Source organism: Ptychodera flava, chromosome 1 (assembly GCF_041260155.1).
Source record: "Ptychodera flava strain L36383 chromosome 1, AS_Pfla_20210202, whole genome shotgun sequence".
Taxonomy (NCBI): Eukaryota; Metazoa; Hemichordata; class Enteropneusta; family Ptychoderidae; genus Ptychodera; species Ptychodera flava.
The window spans coordinates 49,232,729-49,252,993 of NC_091928.1; the positions used below are offsets into that span (position 1 = coordinate 49,232,729).

The 20,265-nt window shown below is 40.2% G+C and overlaps 1 protein-coding gene across 2 annotated transcripts in view; it reads left to right on the forward strand.

Annotated features, from left to right (window-relative positions):
* Window positions 1-370: 370 nt before the first annotated feature.
* The window catches only part of LOC139140318 (uncharacterized), a 384,451-nt gene continuing 364,556 nt past the window's right edge, over window positions 371-20,265 (forward strand). The window contains exon 1 of one of the 2 annotated variants that reach the window (XR_011553980.1): window positions 371-429. The gene's annotated coding sequence lies outside the window, so the exon portion shown is untranslated. Of the gene's footprint in view, window positions 437-20,265 lie in introns of both variants that reach the window. The other variant, XR_011553981.1, reaches the window with a different exon arrangement.

The following is a 20,265-nucleotide window of genomic DNA, read 5'->3' on the forward strand; positions in this document are numbered from 1 at the left end:
CACGTGGACGCTTTTCAAATCGAACCAATAGCAGAGCTGAATGGACCAGCGTGAAAACCCGGAGGCAACGTAAGTTTCTCACATCTTTGGAAAGAAACGATCTCTTGCTGCTGGTGAACTGGAACTGTTAAAGTTACCAGAATTTCGTATGCAGACGCACGCAGACAGTGTCACCCATAGTCTTCCAAGACGTGAGAAACTTACGTTACTGCCGGGTTTTCACGCTGGGCCCATTCGTTCAGTACGGGCTCTGACCCTACATCGAATTTACCGCTCTCGATGCTTGCTGGGTGCATTTTGGCGAGCTCTGCTATTGGTTCGATTTGAAAAGCGCCACGTGACTCAATACACCGCCGCGCCTTTTAAATCTGAAATGTAAGAGACGTCCAGATACGCTGAAAAACTTGCTGATTTCTCGACTTTTCATCGGTAAGAGGTAAAAATGTTGGAGTATTATTGAGAAGGACTAATGTGCTTTGACCCTACGTCGAATTTTACCGATTTCGATGCATGCTAGGTGCATTTTTGGCGATCGAAAAAAAGTGTGTGGCAATGAAGTGACACCCCTTGGGTAATGTTAGGCTGTATTGAATTTGCAACGCACATGTATAGTTAGGCAGCAACGCACATGTATAGTTAGGCAGCAACGCACATGTATAGTTAGGCTGTAGGCCTATTGAATTTGCGACGCACATGTATAGTTAGGCTGTATTGAATTTGCGACGCACATGTATAGTTAGGCTGTGTTGAAATTTGCAGCGCATACTTTGTTCTTTCTGCAAATAGTATCAACAACGACAACAACAATAACAACAACAATAACAACAAATTTACTGAGTCCAAATATAGTTTATTTATCTTCATTTTTAAATATTTAATCATCATCATCGTCATCATCGGAGATTGAATCCCCTATGATCTAACATGGCGACCTACAGCGCAGCGTGAGTGTACACGTAAACTCTTTCAGCTCTTTCTCGGTCCTCACCGGCTAACTTGGCAGATTTTTTCGGTTCTGTTTATGTTTTCAATGATTGTGACGAGGAAGCAAGACTGCAAGCTTGTGTTACCTCACTGGCCAACACAATCTGCCTGGCTGGCTTCTCGGTAAAGTCGTGGACAGTGCAAATGGAAAAAAAAAACTACGGTGACAGAAGGGCTACGTTTATCACTGTCTGCGGCCGTACACGTAGTATAGTGGTAGACACCCGGGCCGTCGTACTGACTAGCAGTGCTGTTTCGTTTATGAGTGATTTTTCCGTTTTCGCATTCTATTAGCTAGCAAGCATACAAAAACTGTAGGAAATAACATCGACTGCAAAAAATCTCCGTGGATAAATACGGCTACTCTGTATCCCGCACACGAGTACGTGAATATAGATGCGGCTAGAATGATAGCCGGTAAACAGCTGCGCGTTGCGGCCATCCCTGCTAGCATTACCGTGCGTGCTCGAACTAGACTGGCACATTTTATAACTCATGTAACTAGCAAAAAAATTTTTTAAGTATTGATGGTCATAATGTGACATTAATTAAATACCTTATTTATATATAACATCAGTGACCCGAGATTATAGGAGTAAACTTTGAAAAAAATGAAAGATTAATCATGTAACATCCGCGCCGTGTGAACTACAAGTGGTTTGGTCGCCGTAAACAGCGTGGAGTGTACGTAGCGTAACGGGTGTTCGTATACTCATAGACCCTCGAGATGTACGTATACAGCGATATGGTAACTGCATGCCAACATTCAACACTGCCGCAAATACATGTCCATGGTCGCACGGTCATGAAAATTTCACCAAATGTTGATAATAGTTAAATGAATATTTCTGAAATTTTCGGCTTGGCTTAAGACCTCTAAGGTCATTATCGAGCTGTTTTACGAAAAAGGTGAAGTTCACTTCCGCATTTGGCGGGTCGACCTCGCCACCCACTTTGTAGCGATTTAAATAAAATCTTCTCAAGTTTGTGAGTTTACCCAAGGAAAACAGATCATTAGTATGTATGCTACAACTGAAAGTAAAAATTATAGTTCTAGCTATTGTACGTTTTGCTGCACGTCGATATTTAAAGACCACCCTTTCGCCGTATTTTATCCCCCACTGCAGTGGCGGTCAGCGTAACGAAAACGAGGCTCTCTAACACGAACTTTTATGCAAATTTCATAGGCTCCTTTCAGACTGTAGTAGGGGGAGCTAAGTGCCCGGCATGTGCGGCCATAAACCTGTGCGACTGCTGAAGCTGGTTATGTTGTGGAGTCTGGATTTCTCCATGTGCTGAAATGCCTGGGCAGTCGACGAGGTTGCGCTGCTGGTATGAAGCCATCCTGCACTTATTGTCGTCGGCGCGGCGCCCTGGCTGTATGAGGTATTCAAAGCCTAAGCACATAGCGAAAATATTCCGCCAGGTGTGAACTCATAAATATTCATGAATACAACAAGTATAAAGTAGTCCCCAGGGAACACAAGGTGTCATTCCTCACACAGCCAGGGCGCCGACGACAACGAGCTCAGGATGGTTTCAGCTTCCACCCTTCATACCAACAGTGCAACCTCGGCGACTGCCATGTATGGTGTCCAATCCATGCCAAAATTACTACTTTGATTTTACAACACAACATGCCATTCCGAATTCTATTTTACAATTCAACATGCTATTTCACAACACAACATGCCATTCCAAATCCTATTTTACAACTCAACATGCTCTTCCCAATTTCATTTGACAACACATCATGCCATTCCAAATCCTATTTTACAACTCAACATGCTCTTGCCAATTTCATTTGACAACACATCATGCACTTACAAATCCTATTTTACAACTCAACATGCTCTTGCCAATTTCATTTGACAACACATCATGCACTTACAAATCCTATTTTACAACTCAACATGCTCTTGCCAATTTCATTTGACAACACATCATGCACTTACAAATCCTATTTTACAACTCAACATGCTCTTGCCAATTTCATTTGACAACACATCATGCACTTACAAATCCTATTTTACAACTCAACATGCTCTTGCCAATTTCATTTGACAACACATCATGCACTTACAAATCCTATTTTACAACTCAACATGCTCTTGCCAATTTCATTTGACAACACATCATGCACTTACAAATCCTATTTTACAACTCAACATGCTCTTGCCAATTTCATTTGACAACACATCATGCACTTACAAATCCTATTTTACAACTCAACATGCTCTTGCCAATTTCATTTGACAACACATCATGCACTTACAAATCCTATTTCACAATTCAACATCCCATTCTAAAGCTAGCTCTGCGGAGCAGGGCAGTGTTACTGGCTATCGAACAAGATTCAAAATGGCGGACGCGAAATGGTCCCCTCGCACAGAGAGAGAAATGCGAACTTTGCACAAGTCTAAAAACGCAGCTTAGCACATTGTGTATCTAAACAAGATGAGCGTGCTCGAAAACTAGGATCGATCACGATTTTAAATTAAAATTGGCTGTTTTTGGAAAAGAAACTGCGCGTTAAAATCAGCAGTTTTGTCTATTGTGCACAGTGGGAGGCTTTTCGTGTGCGCGGCTCATGTGAAAGACCGGGCAAGATTCACCCTCAATCATTAAAGTATCCGCTGACCTCCCTTCGAGCTCAGACATTATCTCCGTTCTGTGACGGAGCAGGTCGTACAATTTTCATAGTTCATTCGCATGCATGCTAAGTAGACATTGCCAATATAATCTACAATATTTTTTCGCTTTACCTTGTAAAAGAACTTGTTTTACGGGGTACCAGTCAACTCGCACTTTTTCCAACCCGCCCAGAACCAATTCGCCCGATTCCAACTCGCCCGATACCAACTCGCCCGATTCCAACTCGCCCGATACCAACTCGCCCGATATTATTTTGCAATTTTATGAGTACCTGGTACGCTAGGTCTGCATGGCAGGGCTGTGTGTTTACCGGCGTTATACGGAGGCCGTATAACGCCGGTAAACACACAGCCCTGCCATGCAGAGCTACTGGTACGCTTGCTGCGAATCGGTAGCCTTTGCCACTCGGGTAGCTTGGTCATTGGAGTGGAAGAACATATCAAAGAGTGGCAGGGCTCGTTTTCGCAGCAACTGGTACGCATAAAACGTTTTATTTCTAACAACAAATATTTCTAACATAGAGAACCACAGGTGCGGCTTGAAATATGTGCCAACACGGAAAACTTTTTATTTGCGAATTTCACGTTTTGCAAATAAATTTCGTTCGGCTTCTTTACGTATAGGGATAGTTACTGCGAACTGGCTCACTTCTTTAGGAACAGCAGGACCGTCTTTCACGAGTTACTGGCCTGGCATGACATGAAAATAGCTGGCCTCGGGCCATCGGGTTAGCGTACATGGAATCTACAAAACCCTATCTCAAAACAACGGGCGAGTTGGTATCGGGCGAGTTTGAATCGGGCGAGTTGGTTCTGGGCGGGTTGGAAAAAGTGCGAGTTGACTGTAATTCTGTTTTACTTTACCAACCCTTGGAAGCTGAGGAAAAACCCTGTCGCCAAATAGAAAACTTTCCCTGAAAGGAATTTATTTAATTTCCTACCTTAACCAAATACCTAATCAGTGATATTTTAAAAGTTGTACGTTACGGTCAAAAAGCAGAGAGGAAATTCTTCCGTACTGATTTCCTGCATTATTATTATTATTATTATTTTGTGGTTTCCAAAGCTTACATAAAACGAAAAAGACTAACATTTTGACAGGACAGGAAACGCCAGCTGAAAGCCATATAAAAGGTGTTGCTAAACACATATTTTCCGCTGCAAAAAGTTTTAATATTTTATTAAAGCTCGGCAGACAGACACTTTATGAAGTTCACAAGCTTAATTTTCAATTTTGATAAGGGGGTCAAAATTATCTCAATGGCAATTAAGCAAATATTTACAACGAAAACATCACGAGATTTCTAAAAGTTAACAGTATTTGCCAATAGAGGTCAATTTCGCAATTTCCAAAGTTATTTTGTGAACACTTGTCAAGGAAGTGTTCGAAGATTAAAGAAAACTCCTCCACGGCTTTCATTTCATTCTCTCCATTGTACAACATACATTGTGATGCAAATAGATACCAACTTTTCGATGCTGCTCGTCGAATTATGACATAAAAAAGTTGACACAAGAATACCTTGAAAAGATTACAGTAGCGTGTAGTTGTGACACGAAATTAGTTTGCAGCAATCTGTACTATCTGACCGCACCAGCTATGCGTGTAACAAAATTATTTAATTATCTCAGAACTGAGTAACCTGCACTATAGCGTTAAACTCCTATTTTGTTAAGAAACGACGAAATCATCTCAATTCCAAGCATTCTTCAATATGCTCACGGCTATCTATTGTCTTCAGTTTCACTTTGCTGCAATCTGCATAGCTGTGATATCGCAGCGGTACTTGTGGAGTGTATCGAACGCGCTCGGGTCATTGAGGTCATCGCAACTGTGGCGATGACCTCAATGACCCGAGCGCGTTCGATACACGCCATACCGCTGCGATATCACAGCTATACAATCTGCAATATCCGACAATCTATGACTCGGCTCCGAGTAAGCTTAACCTTCACTAACGTTAAAACTCCGTCTAGGCTAAAAAAATTACCAATCCGTCTCAGTCTGCAGCATCCTCCAATACACTCAGGACTCTATGAAAGTCCACACATAAGAAAAGTCAATCACTTTGCAGCTATCTGCAAAGGTACAAAAATTATTAGTCTCAGCTCGGAGCAAACTGCACTGACGTTAAACTCCGTCAAGGATGAGAAATTACTGATCTATCTCAGGCCGTAGCATTCTCCAATACACTTAGGACTCTGGGATCAAAGTCCACAGATATGAAAAGTCAATCACTTTGCAGCCATCTGCAATATCTGACAAGCTTTGTATAGTACAAAATAAAATAATGTCTCAGCTCAGAGCAAACTGCACCAAGGTTAAAACTCCGACAATGAAAACAAATTTCAAATCGCAGTCTGTTGCATCTACGATACTCTCAAAACTGTATCTACAGTCCATACATACGAAAATTCAATAGTTTGAAGCCATCTGCAATATCTGACACGCTATGTATAGTACAGAAATTATAAAATGTCTCAGCTCGGAGCAAACCGCACCAAGGTAACAATCCCGACCATGTAAAGAAATTTCAAATCTATGTCAGTCCGTTGCATCAACAATAAACTCAGAACTCTATCAGTGACGTCTGGCGGTTCGCCTGCAATGAGTCGAGAGCCTGTGGGCAAAACCACTGGTTGCAACGCGGTTACTCCACCGAAAACAATCGTTTTTTTTCACCCAAAATTGTGATCGATCTCCTATTTTGAGCACGCTCAACTTGTCTAGATGCACGATGAGCTAAGCTGTGCTTTTGAACTTACACAAAGCCCACTTTCATCTCTCTATGCGATGGGACCATATCCGTATCAGATGCGCCATATAGTAAATCTCGGTCTTTCACGATAAGCCTCCCACGGAGCACAATAGACAAAACTGCTGATTTTAACGCGCAGTTCTTTTCCAAAAACAGCCAATTTTAATTTAAAATCGTGATCGATCCTAGTTTTCGAGCACGCTCATCTTGTTTAGATACACAATGTGCTAAGCTGCGTTTTTAGACTGTGCAAAGTTCGCATTTCTCTCTTTGTGCGAGGGGACCATTTCGCGTCCGCCATTTTGAATCTTGTTCGATAGCCAGTAACACTGCCCTGCTCCGCAGAGCTAGCTTTAGAATGGGATGTTGAATTGTGAAATAGGATTTGTAAGTGCATGATGTGTTGTCAAATGAAATTGGCAAGAGCATGTTGAGTTGTAAAATAGGATTTGTAAGTGCATGATGTGTTGTCAAATGAAATTGGCAAGAGCATGTTGAGTTGTAAAATAGGATTTGTAAGTGCATGATGTGTTGTCAAATGAAATTGGCAAGAGCATGTTGAGTTGTAAAATAGGATTTGTAAGTGCATGATGTGTTGTCAAATGAAATTGCAAGAGCATGTTGAGTTGTAAAATAGGATTTGAAATGGCATGTTGTGTTGTGAAATAGCATGTTGAATTGTAAAATAGAATTCGGAATGGCATGTTGTGTTGTGAAATAGCATGTTGAATTGTAAAATAGAATTCGGAAAGGCATGTTGTGTTGTAAAATCAAAGTAGTAATTTTGGCATGGATTGGACACCATATGCCATGCCCAGGCATTTCAGCGCATGGAGAAACCCAGACTCAACGACTAGTTCTGGCAGTTGCTACGTTCATGGCCACCTGTGCCGGGCACTCAGCTCCCCTTACTGTGCCACGTGCGTTTGCCGGTATAGCGTTCACCAACATTAGTGGGGATGTCCAACCCCCGGTAAAGAAAGCGTTCAGGTACGTGTATTTTTAGACTGAGCCGAGTATTGTGGATGGAGTTTATGTCAGATATTACAAAGACCATATGACAGCATGGATGCACACCCATGATGACAGTGACATAGCTCTTCATCATTACAATTTGTGTGTGGCAGTGGGCTACTCATTTTAGCTGTACGGCAAATTATACTATTGCAAGTTTAGCCCACGTTGGGCACAGTTGTCCCATTACTTTCATGTGAGAGAATTGAAAATGCATATATTACGAGTTAGTAAATGAAGTCTAAGAGTTTCTTGCCCACATTTCTTACAACGCCCACATTTTTCTTTTCCCCGTAAGGGGTGGAATGTATATTTGGTGGCTGCATGCGATGCCCACCCTGTCTTCCCTGCGAGGGAATGATGTAGTCCCTTGTGAGGGACGGAATGTAGAGTAAGGTGGCTGCATGCGATGCCCACCCTGTCTTCCCTGCGAGGGAATGATGTAGTCCCTTGTGAGGGACGGAATGTAGAGTAAGGTGGCTGCATGCGATGCCCACCCTGTCTTCCCTGCGAGGGAATGATGTAGTCCCTTGTGAGGGACGGAATGTAGAGTAAGGTGGCTGCATGCGATGCCCACCCTGTCTTCCCTGCGAGGGAATGATGTAGTCCCTTGTGAGGGACGGAATGTAGAGAAAGGTGGCTGCATGCGATGCCCACCCTGTCTTCCCTGCGAGGGAATGATGTAGTCCCTTGTGAGGGACGGAATGTAGAGTAAGGTGGCTGCATGCGATGCCCACCCTGTCTTCCCTGTGAGGGAATGATGTAGTCCCTTGTGAGGGACGGAATGTAGAGTAAGGTGGCTGCATGCGATGCCCACCCTGTCTTCCCTGCGAGGGAATGATGTAGTCCCTTGTGAGGGACGGAATGTAGAGTAAGGTGGCTGCATGCGATGCCCACCCTGTCTTCCCTGTGAGGGAATGATGTAGTCCCTTGTGAGGGACGGAATGTACAGTAAGGTGGCTGCATGCGACGCCCACCCTATCTTCCGTGCGAGAGTATGGAAGATGTAGTAACTGTGGTCACGGCCACGGCCATGGCTAAATCGTGACGGATTTCTCCCTGTGAGGGATTGAACGTAAGCTTATAGTAAGGTGATGTATGTGATGCCCACCGTTGCAGTTTTCGGAGAGGAAACTTGTAGACATTTGAGGTGTGCTGTTGTGAAACTGCCTTTCTGTGTATGTGCTTGTAGATGCGGCTCCAACTGTCAGAGTTACAGAAAAAAAAAGTTCGACGAGTTGGAGAAGTCAGTTAGTACATCTCAGCGACAGAGTTGCAGTTCTTTATCTGTTGTGTCAATTCCTGAGGGAATTTTGTTGTGGTATAAGTTTGCAGAAGATCATTAAAGTGTAAATGCAAAATAGATTGTAGTTTCTCAGTAGTGGTTCCCTTAGACAGGGGGGCGAATACTAAAAGCCCTGGCCTTACGGCCGCCTGCCAGTTGCAGGATCCTGTCTGGGGGTGCCCTCTATAAATTTTACAAGGGCTTTTTGCTCAGTTTGGCTTTCCAAACTGAAAGATGTATTATACAGTTGATCAGTGTTTAGCGTCGGATAACCTTTACCTGGGTAAGCCAGAGGGCGCCCCCAGACGGGGATCAGACACGCGTGTTTCTACATAGAAGCAGTTTTGGCAGGAAGGAGTAAGTTTCCCATGACGACTTGACCCTCAGAAACCTAAATGTGTTCATTGCAGGAGAAGTACATAATCATTTGCAGCTTAGCATTTGTTGACTGAAAATCTGCCAGGTAATCCCATTTTACTTTGGCTCTCTGAAGGGGTAAAAGTATCGGAGTACAGAACTCCGTTCAAGGGCATCTTTAGAGGGGAGTGTTACGACCACCCATCCCCATCTCCTGTGACACGTCAGAAGAATTTGTCATGCAAATAATTCGGCAAGTTCATTGCATCCGCTATCTATGACAGATTGGTATCGGAGGTTATATAAGTCGGGGTATAGTATAATGGCTGGGAAGTTTTTGTGAAATGATTTCTTCAATGTCCTTATTTTATATCGATGTGGGATGGGGAGAATGAGGAATGGGAGAATTAGGATTGGGAGAATAAGGATTGGGAGGTTGAGAGTTTATTGTAGACTAGGTTTCAGTAAAGGAATACGTTGTGTTTTGTGTGAAGCAACGATGCTCGCATCCTTTCCAATCCTTCATACAATAGGCAATATCATTGAGCGAAGTGATTAGGCTTTAAATATTACTTAATGACACCTTGTGTTCCCTGGGGACTACTTTATAATTTGTTGTATTCATGAATATTTATGAATTCACACCTGGCGGAATATTTTCGCTATGTGCTTAGGCTTTGAATAAACTCATTTTTGTCAATTTCTTACAGCGAGCGTGACAGCGAGTCGCGTATTGCTCAGTTCTGGGACCCAGTTGTCGTTCGCTCCGAAAATTTTCGCAAATTTTGACGGTTTTCTTCCGTTCGTTGATAATATAATGGAAATAAGAGACTCGGCTCTGACCATTAATGTTTATTTATGGGCGCGGGCTCGAGGAAAGCCAAATTAACGGGCTTGGCATGTTAATTTTTGGCTTCCTCTCGCCCTTGCCCATAAACGCTTAGCTTTAATAATCAGACATTTTATGAAACAATGGCTCATACATACATAATCAAATTCTGGCTCCACAAATCTTGACCATGCAACGGTAGTAACTATTATTTTTAGAAGTCGGCATTTGTCGAAATAATATTATAAATATTAAACAGCGTTGGTTGGGATGCCAACTCAGCAGAATAATTCTGAATATCTTACAAACTTTTTTCCAATCAAGTATTTGGATTTTTATCTTTTATCCAATCAAATACCTTAACACTTTTTAGCCAATGTACAGTTACTTCCCATAAACTACTTTACATGTTCAGGTTACGCCCTGAAAAATTGTCTATTTAATGAGAGGTTTTGAGATGTAAGAGCATGATTTTCTGGTTGGTCAAGCGGACAGCGTTTCAATAAACATATGCACTTCAACTTACGACGTCTCTGTGTAGTAGCATCCTGTGTTACCTCTCAGCGAGTTAATTCCTTAGCTGAATTTATCAACTGTTCAAACAGCCGGCAACAAAATATATATATATATATATATATATATATATATATATATATATATATATATATATATATATATATATATTATATATATATATATATATATATATACTTGTTTAGTTCAAGATCAGCTGGAGTAGAGTGCTCAATACTAGAGTAGAGCTAAATACACAACTGAGTTGATCAGGATAATCTAAAATATTACATTTCCACTACAAATTTGTTTCGTATAGGCTGCAGAGCCGCCTACACTCATCGGGTGGCTGTGATCGACTGAAACTTTAGGCGGGAAACGATTTCTTTTGTTTTGTTTTTGTTGGCACCTGTTTGTTGCAAAAGGTTGAATAATTAGTGACTGCACAAGAGAAATTTTCTCCTGTGTCTGCAGGTCGATACTATTTCGTTTCTATTGTTGAGGGAGCACATTTCTGGATATCTGAGGAGTATGAATTTCTCGTGGAGGCACAGTGACGTTGGAGAAGGATTGCATTGCTTTATTATTTTCCAGTCAATCCTGTATTCTGTCTTTGCATCTTTCAGTGACCAAATGTTCTTGCTCAGTTCGGTGCTGTTTCTGTATTTTGTGTTGCGGAGTGATAGCATGTGGTTATTATATCTTGTGTTTTGAATGGAGTCTCCGTCAGTCCGATGTATGTTGCGTGTGTGTTGTTGTCATCTCTGGTGACCGTTGCTTGGTAAACCACGCCCTCGGTGAGGCATTTTCCTGGCAATGGGCATTTGCTCTTTTTTCTGCAGTTGCTTTCTTTACTGGCGATGGTTGCGGTTGTATTCTTGTTTTCCATTTCCTTGGCAAGTACTGATTTGTTGTGTGAAGTGATAATACTTTGCATGTTCGGCATACAGCTGTAGCTTAGTTTGAGTGTATTCCTGTTGAATATCTTCCTGAGTGGATGATCGTGCCGGAAACATTTGTCGATTAAATGTAGAAATTTGCGCCCGATGTTGGTGTTGACGCTATTATCAAACGGTGGGTTAAACCATATGATGTTTTGTGTTCGTGTGCGTTTTTCCTGTCGCTGTACGGGTTTGAATGTGAGTTGGTGGTCATAGCCGCTCTTTTTGAGTGCATCTTGGTATGGCGTGATGGCTGAATCGAATGTTTGTTTGTCTGATGATATGCTGGTCAATCGTTTGTTGATGGATTCTGGTATGTTACGGATTATGGAGGGTGGGTGGTTGCTTCTGTGGTTGACATATAGCGGGATGTTGTTTGGTTTGGTGAAAGGCTTGAAAGTTTCAGTGCGTAGGTCGAAGGTCACGTCCAGGTAGTTGACAGATTTCTTGTTGGTTTCTATGGTGATTCTGAAGCCGTGGTCTTTGAAAACTGCGCATATTTGTTTCTTTATGTTCTCCATTTTCCTAGGTGGTTCGTTAAGTGCAGCCAGGCCGTCGTCTCTGTAGAGGCCTGCCTTGTCTCCGCATATTGGTTTAAGCAGTGACAGCAAGATTATGTTTCTCTCTTCGGCAGTGATCGTGTTGTAATTTGATGAATATGTGCTTGGATTCGGTCCAGACAGTTTTGACCGTATCAAAAACCTCTAGGTGAGTCTCTCTTCTGTCATTTGTGTACATTTAAAGACTTTAAGATACTTGTAACTCTACATTGTTCATTTTCCTATACAATTCAACCATTGTAATTTTTCTGTTGTACTTTTCATTGTAGAAAACGCCTGAAGAAGCTCTAATTTGAGAGCAAAACGTTGTGTTTGAGGTTTACCCCTGGATTCTGTTCATCAGTTTGACCTGACGATGCCTTAAAAAAGCTTGTGAACAAGGCACAAGTTTGTCACTGTAAGAACCATAAGTTGTGTTTTGTTGAGACCATCGAAATTATATATATATATATATATATATATATTATATATATATATATATATATATATATATATATATATATATATATATATATATATATATATATACATATGCGTGGGGGGGTCACTCTGTTTCGAAAGTTGGAATAGGGGGTCAGCCACTTTTTGACGTCGGCAAAAAATCCACCCCTCCCAAGGCCGAAGAAACTGACCAGTCCCTAAATGATGCTACAGTACTGTTTGTTGTCGCTTCTCATTACTGGTTAATCACGGGTTTATCACGGTTAAACTTTGCTAACAGTCGTAGGTTGTCACCCTACAGCACGGAACCTTAGATACCGCCATATAGTGCCCCAGATGTCGTACATATCCGGTTAAGTCATACGAACTTTTAAGGCACTATGTGCTGATCCTTTTACAGCTGTCGTATTTTCAGTACTCTAACCAGCTCTACGTTGATAAAGCAGGTTGAGAACCAAAAAAAAGCCTCAAATTCTAATAGCCTCTTACATTCTTTCAATAGAGTCTGCTACTGAAGTGGTTTGTTTGTTTGTTAGCGGGCCTGAATTGCCGAGTCATTGAAACGCAACTGGAGCAGTGCTTAGAGAAAAAAACATGTGGCGAAATATTAACTACAATGCAAATAGCTGAATGCCTTCTATCTTTTGAGAACAAACAAAGCCTAGTTCGGGTGCAGCAACTGTAAATTCGGACAATTTTACATATACATGACCTTGACATTACAATTTGGAAGGGAAAGTAGAGCTGTTAATAACTGCCCTCCCACCAGCATATACGGAAAATATACCCTCCAACGGAATAAAGATGTCCACTGCTTTCAAGTATCTATGATCTGCCCACCACTGCCCTCTGCCAATCACAACAATGTCCCATTGCCCACTAGATGTTCATATTCCCACGAGTGCATTTAATTATTGCAATTAGTCATGAACGTCTAAACTTTGCGAAAAAAACACGTTTCGGCCATCGTGTATTCCTGCCCGTGGTTACCCGACGCGTGTTCACCTTCACATCTTGACCCTTTCAAAGATCGCGACAAGGCATGCACGGGGCCTGATTTATACTCTTAAGCTATATATAAACATTTCTTTATATACAAACATTTCTGAAAGATCACATGTCAGGATGTAACCAAAAATGGTGTTGTTAATTACTTTATGGCGGAACGTGCTTAGTGACATATGTATTTTCCATTGTTATTTTATTGCCGCCAAAAGTAGTGAGAATTGCGCTTATAATCAGTCTGAAAGGTTTGAAGACCAAGCGTGTAGCGTAAGTTCAAGTATATTCCTGCTCGTGGTTATCCGACGCGTGTTCACCTTCACATCTTGACCCTTTCAAAGATCGCGACAAGGGATGCACGGGGCCTGATTTATACTCTTAAGCTTATATATAAACCTTTCTGAAAGATCACATGTCAGGATGTAACCAAAAATGGTGTTGTTAATTACTTTAAGGCGGAACGTACTCAGTGACGTATGTATTTTTCCGTTATTATTTTATTGCCGCCAAATTGCGCTTATAATCAGTCTGAAAGGTTGAAGACCAAGCTCATTTTCACATTATACCATGGAAGTTTTGGTCCGTACAGTACATTTATAAAAGGTAAGTGTCGATTAAACTTTAGAATAATTATGTAAATCCATCTAGCGAAATCATAGCCATACGCTTAACAACACCGAAAATCAATATGGTACAGCGATAGACATAATCGATAGTACTAGTTTGGGTGTTCTACTGACTGAGAAAACGCAATACGAGTAGGCTGTCATACGCTATCCTGTTAGCCTTTGCCACGCCAAAGTTTTTTTCTGGAGAAACGTGTCATATTACAATGTAAGTAGAGTTTACGATCACTGTTGGTAACCTGTAAATTCCATAATTTCGCTGTAATTCCGTCGTAATACAGGCGTAATTCCGTAAGTTGGACTCATATCGACAAATAAAGTCGTACCAACGAACTCTGAACATCTCGTGTAGTCAATTGAAGATTACCAGCACCTCTCAGCAAGCTAAGACGAGTCCATGAGTAAAAGCAGGCCAAGACAACCAAAAAAACAAAAAAAAACAAACGAATAGTAATAATTGTTGTCACAACCTGTACACAATGAATTTCAAAATGTTTGGGTAGAATAAAAGTGTGCTTTCAAAACCTGAAAATCCCAAATATTAACTGCAAAAGTTACTGAGTATAACAAAGTACGAGGCGCCAAATCTAGAAAACATAATTTACAAAATCACCCCTATTTCAGAGATAGAACAGCAAGGCAATGTATAAAAGAGAGGAATTTTTAATATACATATATGTAGTGGTAAATATCAAGTGGGTCAGTCCAACCACAGTCCATATGTGAAATTTGCAGCAGGTACTTGTAGATAATGGATAGATGAGGTGTGAAAAATAGCTGACAATACCCATATACAATAGATGTTTATTCTTCCTAACGTTTCGGACGTACACGGACGACCTTCATTAGAGGCAATACAGACACAATGGAGAAAAGGGAACGAAAATAACATTTTGTTTACTCGCTCAATGAATACGAGAACAAATACGCAGATATTTAGCGTATATTAGGCAGTCCAGTCAATCTACGAGACACCTAACCCACCACAAATTGCAACAGAATTTTTTTTCTTCAGAATGCATTTTAATGAGGTACCCAGAACAACATATCAAAAGGTTACTCGAATCCACCTTGGGGAAATATGTCTTATTTGCATAAATCAAATATGGCTGCCAGCCATCGACAAAATAACATAATTGGCCATATATCACATATGAAACAAGCTATTTCAGTGACTTCAAAGTCTTACACTAGTTATTTGGCTCAGGGAATCATATTTGAGTTATAATGTTTCATATAGTCACTTCAGTAATTTGCATAAATCCAATATGGCGGTCAACATTCCTACAAAAGACATTTTCGGTCATATCCCACGTATTAAACAAGCTATTTCAGTGATTTAAAAGTTAAAAGTATATTTCTTAGGCATGGACAATACTTACAATAATGATCAATTAATGAATAAAAGATTATTATAATACCTGAACTTATTAAAATACTCCATAAATATATTGTATTTATAAAAGAATGTAAAAGCAAATTTGGTAGACCTACATATATGACTTCTGAACGGATTAAAATACGTATATGTTGATATGCGGTTACTATTGAGAAGTAAGATAGTCATGCAATTTTCATTATTTTGTGATTTTTCTAAATATGACAACCGTTAATGATTGTTAGTCATCTAATAATAATCTCTTTCTGAATATAACATTGGATTCATCTGTGTACGGCATTATTTGTGATTTTCATAGGTGTTTTATACTCTACAGTGTTAAAAATGTTATCTGTAATGTTTACTGTTTTAAAAAAGTCGTGTTCAAAATCTTTAGTTTATAATTTAGACTGAACCCCTCCTTATGGACGAGCGCATCTTTGGTACATCCCCTTAGACCATAGGCAAGAAGTCATCACATATAACAGCAAAAACACAATAAACAGAACAAAGATAATGAAAACGCAGAAAAATAAAATAATGTGACCAAAAATAACACATGCTACAATACAGACAAATTAAAACTTAGCGCTGATGCAATCAATGTCAGACACATACTCACAAAAATTGAAAATTGCATGCTTAGCAAAGGCTTAAAATTAATTCAAACAACTCATTAGCCCAACAGAATCCAACTGTTACACGATACAAACATGTACATCTGGAAAAATGACACTTGGAAAAATGACTTAGATGTACTTGTTTGTGTTGTGTAGCAGTAGGATTCTGTGTTTGGATTAATTGTAAGCCTTTGCTAAAGCATGCAGTTTTCAGATTTTTTGAGTTTGTGTGTCCATTAAGTTTTAATGAATCTGACATTGTTTGCAATAGTGCTTAGTTTCAATTTGTGTGTATTATGGCATTTTTTATTTTGGTCATACCATTTTTTCTGTTTTTTAGATTTGTTGTGTTTATTGTATTTTTGCTGTTATGTGTGATGACTTCTTGCCTATCATCTAGGGGATCTTATAAAGATGCACTCATCCATAAGAAGGTGGGTCAGTCTAAATTAAAAACTAAAGATTTTGAACACGTTTTTTTAACAGTAAACATTACAGATTACATGTTTTGACACTGTACAGTGTTAAACACCCTTACAAATTACGAAAATGCCGTACACAGATGAATCCAATGTTATATTCAGAAAGAGAATATATTATTCAGAAAACTAACAATCATTAACAGACGTCATATACAGAAAAATCAAAATTTTTAAATGAATGTCCAAGGACTTAACAGTTTTTTCTTGATAGTTTCCTAGTGCTAAAAAACAATGCCAAACCCTTATTTATATTAGAAGCTATTATGCCATGGGGCATTAATATGGCAGCCATATTTAATTTATGCAAATTATCAAAGGGTCTTTGTAAAAATTGAGCCACTAAAAGTGTTTCTTCGTACCCAAGAAAAATATTAAAACTTTAAAATCACTGATATAGCTTGTTTAATGCGTGGTGTATGACCAACAATGTCCTTTGTAGAAATGTTGGCCAATATATTGGATTTATGCAAATTACCTATGCAAATCATTGCATCTCCTATGCAAATAATTGCCGCCATATTTGAATTATGCAAATTACTGAAGTGCCAATATGAAACAGTATACCTCCAAAATGATTCTCTGAGCCCAATGCCTTGTGTCAGACTTTGAAATCACTGAAATAGCTTGTTTAACATGTGATATATAGCCAATATGTTATTTTGTAGGATGGTTGGCCGCCATATTTGATTTATGCAAATTAATCATATTTCCCCAAGGTGGATTCAAGTAAACTTTTAATATGTTGTTCTGGGTACCTCTCTGAAATGCATTCTGAAGAAAAAAATTCTGTTGCAATTTGTGGTGGGTCTAACCCTATTTTGACTGGACTAATAGCTGAAGACAGCAATGAAGTTGGGTAGGGAAATTGAACAATGCAATGTATTGAAAGGTCGATACTGTAAGTTCCTAAAAGAAACCAGAAATAAACTAACAAGTTTGTTGAACATGTCTGTTCGGTTGGAGCCGTGACAGTGAACAGAGAAAAAAGAAAAGTTGGCTCCCTATGTTTCAGATGAATGGTGGGGCCCCTGAATGTTTGTCGGTGGGCTTGGTGTATATTGTGGTCGCTATTTTGCAGTTCTCGTTGATCTTTTGTGTCCAGGAATGGCAGTTTCTCTGTACCATAGTTTATTGTAAATTTGATGGTTGGATGTACGGTGTTGCTATATTCGTGAAAGAGAAGTAGATTGTCGAGTCATGAAGAGGTAGCGTCGGCCCTTGCTTATACATGTACAGACACTGACACGGGTGTAACTTTACAGCAGAACTTCTTTATTGCAGTCTGTAGCTCAGGTCCAGCTCTAGCTCGTTCTACCTTACAAAGCCTAAGTTGGGTCATTATACCATTCACTAATGCTTACCCATGCTAATGTTCATCTGATTGGTTAATTACTGTCACATGACTTGTCACATGATTTCTTTACTATCACATGACTTGTCATATGCTTTATAAACGTACTGTCATTGGCTAGTGTGTTGAGACTGATACTATCTTCACAGCTTGGGTATGGATTATAACAGCTTGGGTATGGAATTTAACAGCTTGGGTATCTAGCAAACAACATTTTGTAGCATGGTAAACATTGAATAAACTATCAGAAAGATTACATTGAAACTGAAAGAGCATTAAAGAAAGATTGCATTCAAATAAGGAATTATAGATTACGAAAGAATGTTATTAATAAAATACTAGTTGTCAGCTTCATTACACCGTGGTTCATGAGAAATCGGACATCATCAATGAAGCATTTCCACTTTTCTGGTTTGTGTTCTGCCTGTTTCAGTATGGTGTCTTCTATTTGCCCCATTGCGATGTTGGCGCATCATGGTGCCGTCATTGTCCCCATATACTGTACCCATTGTTTGTAGAAAGAACTTCCTGTTGAATTTGAAGAAGTTCCTGTTAAGTATGAATGTTAGCATCTCGCTTATCAGTTCTGGTGGTGAGTTTGTAATGTTTCTGTCTATCATATGTTTCTTGACTGCCTGTATACAAAATTCGTTAGGGATGTTACTTTATAGAGATACTACATCCATGGACACCATGATTGTGTTTGGTGATATTTCGTTATTTTTCAGATCTTCTAGATCGTGGTTCATATCTTTTATGTAAGATGGCGGAGATTTAACGATGTTGTAAGTGATAGTCGACATATCTAGAGAGCTGGCTTGTGAGGGCTTGGCATCGTGGTATTATTGGTCTGAGTGGTATCCCGTGTCTGTGTATTTTTGAAAGTCCGTAGAAGTGGCCTGGTTTTGGTTCTTTTGGAATGAGTTCTTTGGCTATGCTGTGGCTTATCCATTTTTTCTCTTCCATCGTTGTACTGCCCGTTCTAATTCTGTCATGTATTTTTCTGTAGGATCGCTCTCTAGTTGTGTGTAATAGGCGTCATTGTTTAGCTGTTCTTCGCATTTTCTGATGTACTACGATTTGTCCATTACTCCTCCTTTATCGGCAGGTTTGATGATTATGTTACTGTTGCTTTTAAGGTCGTTGAGGGCTCTCTGTTCCGGCGTTGTGAGGTTCGGCTAGGTTCTTTTCCAATTTGGCTCATTTAGTATGTCTTTCTTAACTGCACTTAGGAATAATTCCAGCGTTTGGCTCTCACCAGGTGCGTTTGATTCTGACCTGGTGCAGGGTGGTATTCCGATTTCTTTTTGGGAATGGACCCTCTTTTGCTGGTGTTTCCCGATTTCTGTTGTTCTTTCGTTTTCTCCTAAAATTAAATCCGTAAGCTTAACGACAACTTCTTTTGAAAGCATAGATATCAGAGTTCAGTTCGTTCATATTGATGTTGTTCGGTGGGACAGAACTTAATAACTTAATATAGAATGTTATAGAGGGCGCTAGACTCAAATCAAGATCACAAGACTGGTAGTTAACCCCTGTTAAGGGGCCGACCATTCATCTGAAATCTAGGGAGCCCACTTTTCTTTTTTCTTTGTTCACTGTCACGGCTCCAACCAAACAGACGTGTTCCACAAACTTGAAAGTTCATTACTGGTTTCTTTTAGGAATTTACGGTATCCACCTTTCAATACATTGCATTGTTAAATTTCCCTACTCAACTTCATTGCTGTCTTCAGCTATTTCATTTTTTGTTCGTTCCTTCTTTACAGAATTCACATTTCTAGCATAGACTTAGGGAAGCCGAAGATCAAGAATTGCTGTCTTTTTACCCAAATTTGCCTTCATCCATCATTGTGCATGGGTTTATTGCACCAAAATTTCTGTATTAAATTTTTGTCCTTATTCTCTTAACTCTGTGGACGCGAAAGTAGGTTGCACAGCCGACTGCAGTGACCTCAGTGAACGAGCGCTGTGTGGTCGATGCGTAGCGTCTGTCCTTATCTCTACGAACAGCCCTTATCAGCGGTGATCTCACCTGATAGCAATACTACGATTATTGTTGTCGCTAGCTTACAAGCACAAAATAACCAGAAAGTTGAAATGCACTTGAAAAGCACACGCGCCAGCACTATATGGTGTATAAGCTTAAGTCTTGCCAGGGCCTAGCCGCAAAAATGGCAGCTCACGGGAGGCTGTGCACGGTCTTTTTCTAATATGTTGCTGCGCAGCACCAGCTGCTACAGGCCAGCGCTACAAAGAAAACACTTCAGAAAAGCCAGCGTACGGCATATGGGCTGCAATAATTGCACCTAGCCTGGTCATTCTTAGCCCTGCCATTGTACCTTCTTAGCTCCATTGCCCTGCATATGATACCGTGTTTCCCAGCGCGGCGCGAGAGGCCTACCGCCTCCCGTCCATCACTCCACGCCAGGAATGCACAGCATCGTAGGCTCGATTACAAGGGTTCTT